Here is a 12363-nt window from a genome sequence, read left to right as displayed (position 1 = left end):
TTCAGAATCCCCTAGTCTATGCCCTCAGCGTGGAGCTGGCCACACTCGGCAGCCCTGACAGCCGCCCAGGGTGGAGGCTGGCCCCGGGAAGCCCAGGGTGACCCGGGGACACAGGGCGGCCTCCACCCTCATGTCTGCGGCAGGGAGCCTGGGTGTGGGCACCTCCAGCAGAGAGCTGGGCTTTCTCTCCTTGGAAGCTGTGTCACCCTCCTATAATCCGGCCTGGGACAGTGGCAGGCCTGAGCCCGGAGACATTGACCCACGAGGTCACACGCTGGCCCTGCACATTCACACGTGGCTGCCCGATGACTGCTGATGTCTGGGTCTGCCCTCCCCACTAGCTCAGGGCCCTGGGCCCTGCAGGTGACAGGCCAGCCACAGCCCACACGGATGGCAGATGGCCGGCACGGGCCCGGGGCCAGGTCGCCTGCTCTACCTGGTGGCTGAGGGCGGGGAAGGGATCTTTGGGGCCAGAGGATGTTGAGAGTGACTTGAACCCCCTGTGGGTCTTTGAGCTCAGCCAGGGCCCCGGGCCCACAGAGCTAAGTGTGTGACTAATGTCCTTCGGAGGCCATTGAGGATCTGGTGTCAGACACGTCCCTGCCCCACCGAGAACTGGAACTTTCTGTGAACTGCACCAGACCCAAGGCACCCCTAGCCGTACTCAGAATGGCAGCTGCCAGCTGCAACCTTGGGATCTCAAGGTCTCCCCTTGTGACTACGCAACCATTTCAGATCCCAACCAAGCCTCACTTAACAAGCACCTCACTTCTTACCAGCTCCAATTATTCTTTGTTTTTTTTACTTTTTTATTGAAGTATAGTTGACTTACATCCAGTTGTAATTCTTGATAAACAACTCGCGTAACTAGCTGTAGCCTTCGGTTTTCTCCTTTCCAAGCCTCCCCTATCCTGTAGTCCTGCAGAGCACAATTCAGGCGTTTCTTGAATCTGTGTCTCCCGGGCTGCAGTCCTAACAAAGCCCCAAACACGCTTTTTATGTCAATCGGGTCTCCATTGCTGGAGTTTTGGTTAACAGAGGGAAAGGCCCCGGTCGTGTGACCCCGGGCCAGTGGGTCCCCTCATCTGGGAAATGGGAGTGACAGCAGAAGCTGACGTGGTCACAGGGCCATCACCAGGGACAGGTGATGACAGTGACGGGTCTGTCTCTCCACTCAGGGTCACTGGCCTGGCCTGGCTGGCGAACTCAGGTCCCCCTTCCCCACCCAGGCCAGGAGCCTCTCTGACCCTCACCTGGAGGCCGCGGTCCCCTCCCCGTGCCCCGGGGCCTCTGTCCTCTCTCCCGCCGCCTCGTCCCCCCGCCCCACCTTCACTTGCTCACGTGTGGAATCTCCACCCGGGACGGTGGCCACGGCCAAGCTCTGTCCCCTCGATACCCGTGTCCCCTCGATACCCGTGTCCCCACCGTCCGGACCCGGGAGCCGCTGCCTCTCCTCCGTCCTCCCCGGGCAGCTGGATCTCAGGGGAGCCAGAGGGGCTGCACTCAGGCCTGGCCCCCGCGGACCACTGTGTGGCCTTGGACAAGCTGGACTCCTTGAGCCAGGCTTTCCTGCTGCTCCTGGGGAGAGGCCGTGGCGGTGGAGCCCCAGGTGAGGGGGGCTCCTGGTTTGGCCCTTCCTAGGCCACCGTTGGGGTCAAGCGCCCGCCCCTCCCGAGTTCAGTTTCCCGCTGGCCTCACAAGGCCGTCGTGGGCAATGACGGGCGACGCTCGAGAACCTCCCAGCCTGGCGCCCTGCTCCCTCCTGGCCTGGCCCCCAGCCCCATGGCTCACTCCCGCCACCATGATGTCCCCCGTCTCTTAGCTGCCCCTCCTCCAGGAAGCCCCTGGCGGAGGGCCTGTTTGTCTCCCCAGCCCGCGTGCATTTCCTGAGCAACCACGTGATTTGTCAGCGCTCTGGGCCCAGAGCTCCGGCCCATGATCACTGCCGCCGTCCCAAGGGCCAAGTGAGGTCCTTGGTGCTGGGAGGAAAAGGCCCTGATGAGGCTGATGTCCTGGGAACCCGCGGTGCTGTTGATTTCCAGGCTCCAGGTTAGGAGGGGGAACTGAGGAGGTGGGGCTGCAGAGATAATAATAAAAACCACAGACAGGGTTGTTCTGTGTGGACAAGCCTGCCTGGCTCTGTCTGAGGGCAGGGACCCCCTCCCTCCCCCCTCAGACCCGCGGGGGACACCCGGGGCCGTTCTCGCACAGGAAGTGGCGGTTCAGAGGGAGGGACAGCGGCCACGACGTCAGGGAGACGGTTCTGCCCCGCAGGGCCCGACACTGGCAACCCCTCAGAGCACAGACGTGAAGTTAATAGCCACTTAGTCTCAACGTCAGCACCGGGCAGCGATCAGATCCAACGTCTTCCAGCACATGGAGGGATGCCACGTTTCGACAAATGGTGACCATGTGTACGTGCCGAAAACTGTTCTTTTTAGGGCGGTTTCCCCATCGTGGGAATATTAGGTTGAACCGTAGGATTTTTAAGTGGGAATATCTGGGGGAGGGGCTGTTTTCTGTCCGTGTTCAGGAGCCCGGAGGACAGGCCCCCGCAGCTCAGGCCGTCCCCCTCACGTGCCCCTTCCCTGCTGGGTCCCGGGAAGAGGCCCGGATGCCTTTCCCCTCCGGCTTCTTATCAGCTCATCGTCCACTTAGGTCATGACCTTCCTGCCGGCTAGTCTCTGCGCGAAATGAAGTCAGCGCCCCACATACTTGGCCGGAGGGCTGCAGAGACTTCCTATTTGGGAATAAAAACGAGCGAGGCCTCTGGAGTCTTCGGGAAGCGGAGAGCCCTGGCTTCCGGAGACGCTGGCGAGGGAAACCAGGGCACGGCTCTGGAAGAGCGGGGCCCCCCCGGGGGGAAGCCGCCGCCAGGCCGCCCCCGCCCCCTGCAGAAAAGGGAGCCTCACTGTCCCACGTGCCCAGGCACTCGCGGCTCTGCGGCGTCTGCGGCCTTGACCGCGGTCTCCCGTCCGACGCCTCCCTTCCCAGCCTCTCAGGGCATGTGAGATGCTGGGCCCGTGAGCCCCCAGACCCCCTCGCCAAGCCCGGCTCCTGGGGCAGACCGGACCCCAGAGGCTGGGGGTCCCAGGCCCTGCTGCCCTGCGGCCCGGTGTGGCCAGCGACGTGCTCTGCTGGGAGCCCAGAGGCTGAGCCTGGGGGAAGCGGAGGCGTTTTTCCCTCACCGCCAGCTGCGTCTGAGATGCTTTTGCACCTCTCTGTAGCGCGGCTTCTGCAGCGTGACCTGGGCCTTGGCCACACCCTCTCTTCCTCCGGTCTCCAGGTGGCCTGGTCTCCCAGGGATGTGTTGGCTCCTGCCCTCCCCCACTCTTCTCCTGGTGCGTTGGGGTCACCTCCCACTTTAACTGTCCTGGAATACTGCCTCAGCACCTGCTTCTGGGGGACCCACCCGAGCGAGCCTCCTGCTTTTGCCTCAACACCCCCTATCTGGCCTCTCAGCAGGACCCTCGCTCCGTCTCTCCTTCGAGGTCCCAGAAGCATCGTTGTCCAGGCGGGGGTGGGGTGGGGGGCCCGCTGGGGGGCCCGCCCCCGCCCTTCGGCCTAGCGTTCCTTATTCTCTGATTACCAGAGGAGGGAGGAAGGCAGAGGCAGAAAGGGGGTGCATGGGGGGCGCGAGCAGGCTGGGCGCCCACTGCATGGACCCGTCCGAGCGCTGGGGACTCCGGCCAGCGCCCTAGGGAGCTGGTGCAGCCCCCCAGGCCTGGGACAGCAGAGCCCCCCGGTTACGTGTAAAGTTCTCCTTACATAACCAGCGTGAAGATACATGAAAAGCTCCAGGCAAGTCAGAGCAGCCGCAGATGGACGAGAGCCTAGATGGACAGACACCGGGAAAGCGGTGAGTAATGGCTGGAAAGCCCCAGCCCTGCAGGAAAGGGACGCTGGGCGGGGCAGCCCTGTGGGAGAAAATGATGCGACGGACAGACGCGGGGGCCGCTGCCCGCTCCTAGGGTGGGGCCACACGGCCGTGCAGGCGACCTGCGGGGTCTGAGCTTCCAGGACGGCCCCCCACCAGCCCCCGGCCTCCGTCCCGCTGTCCTCGCCCACCTCGGCCGCTTATCTCAGGAGGGTCATGGTGGCGGTACCCTCCCTGGGATGCAGAGCCTCATGCAGACCCCCACCTGGCCCCCCAGCTGCTCTGGACAGAAGCCGAGCCCACCTCACCGGCCCTGCTGCCTGGGTGGGAAAGCAGGGTACCCAGACCCGTTCTGAGTCTCAGAGGCCGTAAGGATGGGGTGGGGGCACAGGGAGAGGGGAGGAAGGAGACGGGGAGGGGACAGGGTGGCCTCAGAACCCTAGGGCCTTACTGCGGGACATGCCTGTCCCCTCCCACCGCCCCCAGCATCAGCCCCTCCCGGCACCACCAGGCCCCTTCCAGGCAGCCCCCTGCCCCCTCCCACCGAGGCTCCTGACACCAAAGCCTGCCCCCCCCACCTCTTCCCCTCACCGCTTCCTGGGGCCCCAGAGCGCGCGGGCCCAGCCCTCATGTCTGATGGGGAGCTGAGCCCGGGGGAGGGCGCTTTGTTCTCCGTTCCTCTGGTGGGGGCTGCCCTGGCCTCGGACCCTCCCGTCTTCACCTGAGCTGCGCTCCCCGTGGCCCCCAGGCCCTCCCCTCCCCTGGGCAGTGGCTGTGCCGGGAAAGCAGCTGCATAAAAACAGCTCCATCTTACTAAGCCGCAGGCCTCTCTTCCGGCTTCCCGGGACACAGCCCCAGACGCGTGCAGAGATGCGCGGCGCGTCCAAGCTGGCCCAGCTGTCCAAGCCGCTAACGCGCCCACCCTCAGCGCCTCGAGTCCTGTGAAGCGGCTGCCCACTGGCCCTCTCTGGGGACCCTGTGGGTGCAGAGTACGTGCCCTGCCGGCCTCACGCTGTCCCTGTTTAGAGCAGTCTTTCGCCCAGGGAGGTGCCACTGGCCATCCAGCCGCTCCTTACCCAGAGGCCCGAGCGCAGCAGCCTGGGGGTGGGGAGAGCCCAGGCACAGTCCAGCCGAGAGACAAGGACACCCCCACCCCCCGCTACATCCACCAACAGGAGCCTTCAGCCCCTCTTCCCTCAGGGGAGTCTGGACGTTTTTACCCCCAGCAACTGGCCAGACATGGAATGTTCTCAGGGGACCCCAAAATGACTCAGGATTGGGGGGTACTCACAGGAGCTCTGGGGCCGCTGAGCAAACCAGTCCACCTGGGATTTCCAGCTCCGTGGGTGGAGACCCGCTCCTGTCCCCCCACAGTAGAGGGACATCGGACCCCAGGATGCTGCCCCACCAGGGAATGAGGGAGCCCGCCTGGGGGGATGGGGTGCCCCAGCGGAGTGTGGCCAGCAGACCCACTGGCCCCCAAACAGCACCTCCACCAGTCTTTGGGGTCCTGGAAGCCCCCCACGGTCCTAGCCCTGGGGCAGAGGCTCAGACGTCACGCGTGGCCCCTGTTGAGTTCAGTGTTCGCGCTGGGTCACTGTTCGCCTCCTGGTCCCCGATCCAGGACTCTCCTGCCTTTAGCCTTGCTCCCCACTTCCCGCCTGGTGCCCCGCTTGGTAATTTGGTTGCTGGCTTACCACGGAACTGTTCTTAGTAAACGCGGGCTGTAATCCTGAACCTTGGGCTGGGAGTTCAGACCACTGACCTTGACCCTAATCGTCCATCTGACTGGCTTTCATCTCCATTTTTGACTGGCTTTCATCTCCATTTTACGGTTTGCTTCGTTTGTCCCCCTGGTTTTTGTCCCTCTTTTCTTGTTCTTATTTCAATGGTTTGCCATATTCATTTAAATTTATCTATTGACTTTTTGGCTAGAGCTCTTTGTAATTTTTTAAGCGGTTGCTTCCCGATTATAATAGAACCTTAACCTTTCAGTCTACTTAGGGTTCAAATTTTGCTAAGATTTTTGATGTGGACCATTTTTAAGGTCTTTATTGAATTTGTTACAATATTGCTTCTGTTTTATGTTTTGGTTTTTTGGCCGCGAGGCATGTGGGATCTTAGCTCCCTGACCAGGGATCGAACCCGCACCCCCTGAACTTAAAGGCGAAGTCTTAACCACTGGACCCCAGGGAAGTCCCTAGGGTTCATATTTAGCACTTCAAGTAACACGTAGAAGCCTTATAACCACACAGACCCCTTTCCCTCCTCCCTTCTTTAAAGATACTGTCCCACTGCCCTCTGGCCTCCATGTTGGTTTTTACATTTTTGGTTGTTTTTAAAAATTTTGCACTTGTTTATTTTGCGCCTGATATCTTGTTAATGAATAGACTTTCTAAGACCAGATTTAGGTTTACAGAAAAATTGAGCAGGAAGTACAGAGGGGTCCCATCCCCTTCCCCTGGCTCGCAGGTTCCCCTGTCACTAACATCCTGCATTAGTGGGGTGCACCTGCTACACCTGATGGCCAGTGTTGCTACCTTATTGTTAATTAAAGTCCACAGTTTGCATCAGGGCTCACTCTTCTTTTTAATTTAAACAAAAATTATTTATTTATTTTTGGCTGCATTGGGTCTTTGTTGCTGCACGTAGACTTTCTCTAGTTGCGGTAAGTGGGGGCTACTCTTCACTGCGGTGCGTGGGTCTCTCATTACGGTGGCTTCTCTTGTTGCAGAGCACAGGCTCTAAGCGCGCAGGCTCAGTAGTTGTGGCTCGCGGGCTCCAGAGCGCAGGCTCAGTAGTTGCAGCGCACAGGCTTAGTTGCTCTGCGGCATGTGGGATCTTCCTGGACCAGGGCTCGAACCCGTGTCCCCTGAATTGTCAGGCAGATTCTTAACCACTGCGCCACCAGGGAAGTCCCCAGGGCTCATTCTTGGTGTTGTACATTTTGTGGGTTTTGACAAGTGTATAATGACATGTATCCACCATTACGGGATCACAGAGCAGTTTCATTGCCTTAAAAGTCCTCTGTGCTCTGTGTACCCATCCGTCCTCCCCACAACCCCTAGCAACCTTTTTTCTGTCTCCAGTTTTGCCTTTTCCAGAAGGCCATATGTTAGTATCACACTGACTTCTACTTAGCAAGACACATTCAACATTCCTTCGTGTCTTTCTGTGGCCTCCATGGTGTTTGATGAGAAATCCGTGGTCATCTGAATTGCTCTTCCCATACGTATAATGTATCATTTTTCTTTAGCTGCTTTCAAGGCTTTTTCTCTATCCTTGTTTCTTAGTGGTTTACTTGTGATGTGTCTGGACATGGTATTCTTTGACTTTAGCCTGTTTGCGATTTGCTGAGCTTGTGGAAACTGTACATTTACTTCTTCCCCCAAATTCGGGACATTTTGTGCTATTATTACTTCAGATATTTTTCTGCACCATGTTTTCCTCCTCTCCTCTGGGGCTCAAATGACACAAATGTTAGATATTGTCCCACAGATCCCTAAGGCTCTGTTCATTTTCTTTTTCAGTTTTATATTCCTCTCTGTTGTTTAGGTTGGAACTTTTCTATTGGTCTGTCTATAAGTTCACTGACTCTTTCCTGTCATTGCCATTCTGCTATTAAGTTGTCAATGAAAATAATCAATAAACAATCAATAATAAGACTAGAAAAGAGTTTTATCTGAGCCAAACTGAGGACTCACCTGGAAGCCCACTTCCCAGATTATGCTGAGAAACTGCTCTGGAGAAGCAGAGTTTTTAGCACAGTTTTCTATCTTGTCAGAACAAAGAACATTAACAAGTCAGGGATACATTTCTTCAAGGTTTCAAAAAAAAACCAGACTGGCACGTACCCAGCGAATCTGTGGACTTGGCACCTGAGGGGGAGGCTTATCATCAAAGGAGGACCAGTATTGGCCTCCCAAGAAGAGGGGCATTTAATCTTTTTTTTGCGGTACGTGGGCCTCTCACTGTTGTGGCCTCTCCCGTTGCGGAGCACAGGCTCCAGACGCACAGGCTCAGCGGCCATGGCTCACGGGCACAGCCGCTCCGCAGCATGTGGGATCTTCCCAGACTGGGGCACGAACCCGTGTCCCCTGCATCGGCAGGCGGACTCTCAACCACTGTGCCGCCAGGGAAGCCCTAATCTTTATTTTTAACATGGACATAGTTTACTTCTGGTCAGTGTGCTCTTTTCTTTAATAATTAAAGCAGATGTACAGTGTATGTTCGATAGGCCACAAACAGGCTGTTCTAGTCAGCATCAATATCAAGTTAACTCATGTATAAGCCGGAACGACTTTCCTGTATTTCAATATGTGAAAATTTCTTTTACCAAAATCCATCCAGTGACTTTTTAAAATTTCAGATATTTTATCTTTCAGCTCTAAAGTTTCTATTCAGTTCTTTTTTGTTGTTCCTATTTTTCTACCAAGAATTTCTATCTTTCCATTCATTTCAAGTGTATTTTACTTTACCACATGGGGCATGGTTACAACAGGTGCTTTAAAGTCTTTGTCAGAGAACTCCAGCATCTGGGTCATCTTGGGGGCATCTAGCGATTTGTCTTTCTCTTGAGAATTTTGTGATTCCTTGTATGTGGCATAATTTTGGATTGCATCCTGGACATTTTCAAGATTGTGTTGTGTAGACTCTGGGTCTTGTTAAAATCCTCTGGAAAATGTTGGTTTTTCTTTTTTTAAGCAAGCAGTGCATCCACTTGGGTAAGACCACAAGTTCCATCTCACCTCCTGTGGGCCGTGGTCTCCATCTCAGTTCGGCTGTCAAGGTCTTTGCTGTGCTGCTGTAGGTCAGTCCCAAGCAGGGCTCAGCAGAGAGCCCAGGATGGGACCAGCTTCATGCACAGAATCAGGAATCCTCTTCTCCAGCTCTTTCCTCTCCAGGATTTCTCCCACAGCCTTCAGCCCACGAGGACTGCTTTTCTTCCTCCTCTGTCCAGTGGTGGAGCTCCTCCCAGAGCGGTGGCTGCTCCTGCCTCACTGTTGTGCGTAGCAGGCTTTCTCCTTCACCAGGAGCAGAATCCCACACTTGATGGTGCAAAGTCATTTTAACTGGTGTAGCTGGTACAATATTTTTAGGCCACTAGATTCAAGGGTGTAAAAATTGTAACTGTATTCTTCAGAGAATCGGTTTAACCTGTGTTTGGAAACCTCCATTCCCACTGATGGCAAGAAATAAATCTTAGTCAGATCAGAGGAAACCATGTCTTTTGTACTTTAAATTACTACATCTAGAATTTTCTCTTTCCCCTGTCTTGCTGGTGAATAGTGATACAGAGGTTGGTCAGTGGGTGACTCTAGTGAGTTTCTGGGCTGCCTGAAGATAGTGGTGGGAGGGGCTGCCGTGGTTCACCCTCCCAACAACCTGCTCTGGAGGCAAATCCACGGGTGGGGCTCCAGCTACGAGGGGCTTGATTCCAGTTACAAAGCTGCCCTGGTGACCACAGAAGCCGTGTGCTGTCCATGGGGTCTCTCTGGCCCTCCCAAAATGCCATGGAGGATGGAGAGCAGTGGGGTGGCCAGCTGCAGCTCCTGGAGATGACCACGTGTGTCCACCTGTGCCCAGGCCATGCACACCCCTCGTGGGCTGGGAGCTCGGGGCCTGCAGGCATCCTGCTGCTGACCTCCCCCGTGGGCTCTGTCCTGAAATGTGGGAAGGTCATGGGGTTGGTCAAGCCCATCATTTGCCTCAAATCAGGGGGGAAGTGCCACAGCAGGTACTGGTGGCCATCCCTGTGAACTGCCTGTCCTGGCTGTCCTAGATCTGTGTGTTTAGCTTACTTTAAATCACCTAGTGATTAAATAATTACATAACCACTGTCCATTCCTGCCCGAGTCTTCCCATGCAAGGGGAGCTCCAGGAAGAGCGATCATGTCCACGTGGCTTCATGCACTGCCTGGCATACTGGGGACCACGGGGGGCTGGCCCCAAGACCCAGGCCCGTGAATCCACGCTCCGGCCAGCTCATCTCTTGGGAACATTGAGGGTGTTGCTATCATTGTGGAGACTGAACAGATGTTGGGAGACGTGATGGGACTCCAGAAGCTGAGCTCCGACAGGGATAAGCTGCAGACTCCGGGGTTTAACTCGGAAGCACACAAACCTGCAGAGCTATCATTCTTCAGTGGGAGGGGAGATATGGACAGATAAACGCTGAAAGTTTCCAGGAAGCAGCAAATCTGACACTGTTTGCAGGGAGGTGGGTGGCTAATGACAGGTGTGGCCAGAGGGCTGCAGAAAAGGGTCCTGGATTTGGCCTGGGGAGGGAGAGCCCAGGTGAATCTGTGGAGCAGGGAGGCCCAGGTGTGGCTGTAGTCCAGTGGGTGTCACCGGAGGACTGATCAGCTGCTCTAGAAGGCGGCGCGGTCCTGGCCGAGCCACACGGGTCCTTCCCTGACCAGCTGGCACGTTCTCCAGATGGTGGCAAGGACACGGCATCCATGTGAAACCTCTGAGGCTGCTGGGCCTTGATCTGAGGCGAAGCCTCGAATCTTCCTCTTGGCAGAGCCAAACTCAGAGGAACACCAACTGCCAGCACAACAGAAAGAAAACCTGTTTCCTTTACTTCCTTAGGGGAAAAAAACTAAAGTTCAGAACAAACGCTTGATAAACCACTAGCCAGACTCATCAAGAAAAAGAGGGAGAGGACTCAAATCAATAAAATTAGAAATGAAAAAGGAGAAGTTACAACAGACACCGCAAAAATACAAAGCATCCTAAGAGACTACTACAAGCAACCCCATGTCAATAATGGACAACGTGGAAAAAAATGCACACATTCTTAGAAAGGTATAACCTTCCAAGACTGAACCAGGAAGAAATAGAAAATATGAACAGACCAATCACAAGTAAGGAAATTGAAACTGTGATTAAAAATCTTCCAACAAACAAAAGTCCAGGACCAGATGGCTTCACAGATGAGTTATATCAAACATTTAAAGAAGAGCTAACACCCACCCTTCTCAAACTCTTACAAAAAATTACAGAGGAAGGAACACTCCCAAACTCATTGTATGAGGCCACCATCACCCTGATACCAAAACCAGACAAAGATACAACAAAAAAAGAAAATTACGGACCAATATCACTGATGAATATAGATGCAAAAATCCTCAACATAATACTAGCAAACAGAATCCAACAACACATTAAAAGGATCATACACCATGATCAAGTGGGATTTATCCCAGGGATGCAACGATTCTTCAGTATATGCAAATCAATCAATGTGATACACCATATTAACAAACTGAAGAATAAAAACCATGTGATCATCTCAATAGATGCAGAAAAAGCTTTTGACAAAATTCAACACCCATTTATGATAAAATCTCTCCAGAAAGTGGGCATAGAGGGAACCTACCTCAACATAATAAAGGGCATATACAACAAACCCACAGCAAACATCATTCTCAATGGTGAAAAACTGAAAGCATTTCCTCTAAGATCAGGAACAAAGCAAGGATGTCCACTCTCGCCCCTATTATTCAACATAGTTTTGGAAGTCCTAGCCATGGCAATCAGAGAAGAAAAAGAAATAAATGGAATACAAATTGGAAAAGAAGAAGTAAAATTGTCACTGTTTGCAGATGACATGATACTATACACACAGAAACTCCTAAAGATGCCACTGGAAAACTACTAGAGCTAATCAATGAATTTGGTAAAGTTGCAGGATACAAAATTAATGCACAGAAATCTCTTGCATTCCTATACACTAATGATGAAAAATCTGAAAGAGAAATTAAGGAAATGCTCCCATTTTCCACTGCAACAAAAAGAATAAAATACCTAGGAATAAACCTACCTAAGGAGACAAAAGACCTGTATGCAGAAAACTATAAGACACTGATGAAAGAAATTAAAGATGATACAAACAGATGGAGAGATATGCCATGTTCTTGGATTGGAAGAATCAATATTGTGAAAATGACTATACTACCCAAAACAATTTACAGATTCAGTGAAATCCCTATCAAATTACCAATGGCATTTTTTACAGAACTAGAACCAAAAAATCTTATAATTTGTATGGAGACACAGAAGACCCCGAATAGCCAAAGCAGTCTTGAGGGAAAAAAACAGAGCTGGAGGAATCAGGCTCCCTGACTTCAGACTATACTACAAAGCTACAGTAATCAAGACAATATGGTACTGGCACGAAAACAGAAATATAGGTCAGTGGAACAGGATAGAAAGCCCAGAGATAAACCCATGCACCTATGGTCAACCAATCTATGACGAAGGAGGCAAGGATATAAAATGGAGAAAAGACAGTCTCTTCAATAAATGGTGCTAAGAAAACTGGACAGCTACATGGAGAAGAACGAAATTAGAACACTCCCTAACACCATACACAAAAATAAACTCAAAATGGATTAAAGACCTAAATGTAAGGCCAGACACTATCAAACTCTTAGAGGAAAACATAGGCAGAACACTCTATGACATAAATCACAGCAAGA

At 53.5% G+C, this 12363-nt stretch overlaps 1 long non-coding RNA gene across 2 annotated transcripts; it reads left to right on the top strand.

The window, feature by feature from the left end:
- Window positions 1-1823: 1823 nt before the first annotated feature.
- LOC309806412 lies at window positions 1824-6423 on the top strand. Of its 2 annotated transcripts, none has more exons than XR_014294379.1 (3): window positions 1824-2049; window positions 2275-2414; window positions 2659-6423. It is a non-coding gene; the product is annotated as an uncharacterized lncRNA (long non-coding RNA). The 2 variants fall into 2 exon arrangements; XR_014294380.1 differs by lacking the exon at window positions 1824-2049 and having other exon boundaries at window positions 2280-2414; window positions 2659-4245; window positions 4702-6423.
- Window positions 6424-12363: the final 5940 nt, after the last annotated feature.

Source organism: Mesoplodon mirus (assembly GCF_964341445.2).
Source record: "Mesoplodon mirus genome assembly, chromosome: 6".
NCBI classification, from domain to species: Eukaryota; Metazoa; Chordata; class Mammalia; order Artiodactyla; family Ziphiidae; genus Mesoplodon; species Mesoplodon mirus.
The sequence above is the reverse complement of the archived record's forward strand: the minus strand, read 5'-3'. Positions and strand labels throughout refer to the sequence as shown.